At 44.2% G+C, this 3,903-nt stretch overlaps 1 long non-coding RNA gene across 1 annotated transcript; it reads left to right on the top strand.

The window, feature by feature from the left end:
• The first annotated feature begins 695 nt into the window (after nt 1–695).
• Nucleotides 696–3,195, top strand: LOC123393926. Its single transcript, XR_006608761.1, has 3 exons — nt 696–734; nt 1,201–1,287; nt 2,945–3,195. It is a non-coding gene; the product is annotated as an uncharacterized LOC123393926 (long non-coding RNA).
• The last annotated feature ends 708 nt before the right edge of the window (nt 3,196–3,903 follow it).

The following is a 3,903-nucleotide window of genomic DNA, read 5'->3' as shown; positions in this document are numbered from 1 at the left end:
CTCATGGCAATGATTTTCAAATCAGAGAAACATTTCCTGCATATTATCAATTTCTGACTACAAATTAGAAAAATGCAAACCCTCTGTCTTAGCACCCGGCATCTCTGAGAAGACATTCTTTTCACAATGACATTTGAAGGCTTTCTGGATGTGACGGATGGGACAGTCATTCTGAGTGAATTTAGAGATTTTAATTACTGTTGTATTTAATTGCAAGTGGGTGCTGTGGAAAAAAAAAAAAAGCTGTCAACAAAGGAAGTAATTATTCCAAAGCATTACATCTGCTCCCCGTTCTCTGTCAAAAATTTCTCACTAAAAATGTGTTTCTTTAAATGTAACTCAAAGCAGCTGATGAAATGTAAGACTATGGAAAGTTTCAAATCCCAGAGCAAATGCTGGGGACTTGACTCAGTGGCAAAAGACCTCCCCACCGTCCCTCGTATCCCTTCCCGGGGCTTCCTATGTAAGTTCGGATGCCTGCCGTTTTGTTTCCAAAGCTCAGTATTTTCCACTTAAACACTTCCTTTTCATAATACTTCTGGTGTCTCTGGAGTGTTATTACTGTTTGATTTTTCCCTTTTAATAATGACTCTGACTGTGGTGCCTTTTTTTTTTTTATTATTAAGAGAGTGGACAGAGCAACACTAAAGCTACAGACAACTGTCCAGACAGGAGGTAATCCCGTAAACCCTCCTAGGATGCCTGCGTCAACAGCCAAGGCCAGCATGTGGAAGGTAGCCTTTCCCAAGATCATTCCTCAGCGTCCTCTAGCCTGCTGGGAACCGCAAAGACACACACCATCCATAAGGCCCTGGGGAACTAATAGATGAGCAGAAGACGAGGTCAAAACCCAGAGTTAGACCGACCCTATCTGGAAGACAAAGAGGCAGCCGCCTTATCAGTGAATTTAATGAGCACCTATTTGTGTGTGTTAACTTTGCCAAATGCAGAAATCCCTGTCTCCAGGGTGTTTATGATATATTGACGAGACAAGGTGCATACAGACCAAAATGATTTAATTACCATCTCCCCAGGCAGAGGCTCCTAGATGATCTTCCTCGGTGGAATGTCTCTTGTTCTTCCCCATTGGAGAACATCATGATTTTCCTCTTTTCTCCCCCCACATTCAGGACCCTTTTCTACAGATGGAATTGTACATTTATCGGCTTACCTGTTTCTTGTCTGTTTTTTCCCGTGCAGAGCTGAGCTGTAAGAACAATAAGGCAGGGGCTGTGTTCATTTTGCTGTTGCTCTATATCCAGAAGCTAACACGGTGCCTGCAACATAGTAAGTGCTCAATAAATGTTTCTTGAAGGAATGAACAAATGAATGAGTGAGTGAACAAAGGAAAGAGAAGCTTGGCTGGGGAAAGTCTCCTAGGCCAGGAGAACATGTCGCAGACCCAGCTAGAAAGGAAGCTGGTTGAAGCCCCTTTTGACAAGGATAAGCCACTTTCCTCCCCAGAAATGACTCCAAACGGTAGGTGGGTGGGTATCTCTATTCCTAGAGGGGCCTCCTAACTGAGGACCTCGTGGAAATAATAAAGGAATCCAACAAGGGTGACAGAGATGCCATTGAGAAAAGAACCACACATATTTTATTCTATATTAACACAATCATTATATAACCAGGGGTAGAATTTTGATGACAGCCACCATCCCTTCCTCCCTGAGGGGCTACACAGAGCTGTTGCCCAGTGTGGCTTGGGGAGCTGTTTCTGTTCTGGCTTGATCTAGATTTCTCTTCTCCCAGCCTCTGCTGACCTCCTTCTGAGTCTGACATAGGTCCTTAACCTACTCTGCCTGCTTGGGAATCCATTACTTCCTTGTTTTGGGGTCTTTATTACTATTTGCAGAATATTCTCAGTCTCTGAAAATGTGATTGCTCAAATTTCACTTTAAAGACAGTCTGTATCAGCTGATATTTATAGGAGTTTTACCTCCCTCCGTGCTAGGCTGCAGAAAGCCTCCTGCCGGGAGTTGAATGATGACTATCCCTTCTTCAGTTCTGTCTATAGTAACTCCCACAGGGCGCTCAGATATGTCACATGCACTTTTGTTTTGTTTTAGCTTAGCTTTAGGTCAGGCTAGTGTTTGGCTAGAAAATGAAAGATGGGTTTTACGTCGCTTTTCTGCTAGGCTCCTAGCAAGCCACTTGTGGTTGTGCGTGTGTTACTCTTTGGGAACTTAAATCTAGGAGGACTTGGAGCTCTCAAAATAATTGGCTTTTAGCAAGTGAATTCTTTCTTTAACTTTTCTTGCAAAGACACAGTATGGACCATTAGGTCAATCCAATAAACTGTGAGGGTGTGGAACAATGAGGGAAAAAAAACACTGAATTGTGTGTCTGGGGGCCAGAGTCCAGCCTCGGTTTGGGCCCCAACAAACTGTGTGGCCTTGGACTGGTGCTCATTTTTAAACTGCTATCAGCTCAAGCAAAACCTGGGTCACAGCAGCTTTTGAAACTGGCCATGATCCACTGTTTGCAAAAAAAATTTTTTAATATCCATGCTTCAAATGGGAAAGAACTAGTAGAAAGCTTATAAGAATAGCACTGAAAACTGCTATCATCAGCAAGGAAAAGAAGTGAGGATGAGAAAAATATCCTTTTTTTTTTTTTTTCATTTCACAAAAGAATCCCAGCTTATCGTTTTCCCCCTTCTTAGCATACAGAGGCAGCCTTAAAACGTGAGTTAAGCAAAGCAAACAATTCCGAGCTAATATTTTTTTTAAGATTTTATTTATTTATTTGACAGAGAGAGATCACAAGTAGGCAGAGAGGCAGGCAGAGAGAGAGAGAGGAGGAAGCAGACTCCCTGCCGAGCAGAGTGCCCGATGCGGGACTCGATCCCAGGACCCTGAGATCATGACCTGAGCTGAAGGCAGCAGCTTAACCCACTGAGCCACCCAGGCGTCCCCGAGCTAATATTTTGTTGTCTTTAAAGTTATAGCGGCATCAGATGATTTTATAGCCCACTGGGGCCAGAAGATTCGCTGGGAAGCAGAGTGAACCTACATGAGCAAGTTGTACTATATAAAGTGGCAAGTGATCTCAGACAACTACAGAAACCTTCCTGTCTCAGTTGGTACCCTGGAGACAGCCGATAATGCTGGCATACACTGCTAAAACTGTCAGCAATAAGACGTGAGGAAAACCCAAACCAGAACTTTTAACAAATTATGAGGTTGTGGAAAAGAGCAGAAATGTCTTGGTAATGACTTACATTAACAATACAGCTGCCTCCTCGAGCTCCCCGAGTCATAAAACACTAACAACTAGGGGCTGAAAGGAAAGCATGTGCACGTTACAAGGAAATGAAGATCAGAGAAACGGACTTTGCATGGGGGTGTGGTGGTTGCCAAGCTAAATGCAGAAGAGCCACGGTTCCGCTGATGCGAAAAGAGTCAACCACGACACAGGGAAGGCGGCCGAGTGGGCTTATCTCATGCACAGGCCTCAGTGACTAAAGGTGGTTCAGGTGGAAATCGCTGGGTTTAAACCACCAGCAGTAGTGATGGGGGCTATAGCTCGGTCTCCTCATCCGTCAACTATGGCCAATGGCTTCTGTAAAGAAAGCATTTTGGGGGCACCTGGGTGGCTCTGTGAGTTAAGGCCTCTGCCTTTGGCTCAGGTCACGATCTCAGGGTCCTGGGATCAAGCCCCACTTTGGGCTCTCTGCTCAATGGGGAGCCTCCTTCCCCCTCTCTCTCTGCCTGCCTCTCTGCCTACTTGTGATCTCTGTCAAATAAATAAATAAAATCTTTTTTTTAAAAAAAAAGCACTTTGAAGAGTGCCTCGTGACTGAACACTCTGGAAATGTTCGCTGTTACTACTCTCATTTCTACTGCCACTGCTAGGAATGAGCCTCGTCAATCCAAACCAGACTCTTTTTTTCCCCCCAAA

Source organism: Mustela putorius, unplaced genomic scaffold (genome assembly GCF_011764305.1).
Source record: "Mustela putorius furo isolate JIRA1106 unplaced genomic scaffold, ASM1176430v1.1 tig00001082_pilon_pilon_pilon, whole genome shotgun sequence".
In the NCBI taxonomy this organism is placed as follows: domain Eukaryota; kingdom Metazoa; phylum Chordata; class Mammalia; order Carnivora; family Mustelidae; genus Mustela; species Mustela putorius.
This window is presented reverse-complemented; position numbering and strand designations above follow the sequence as displayed.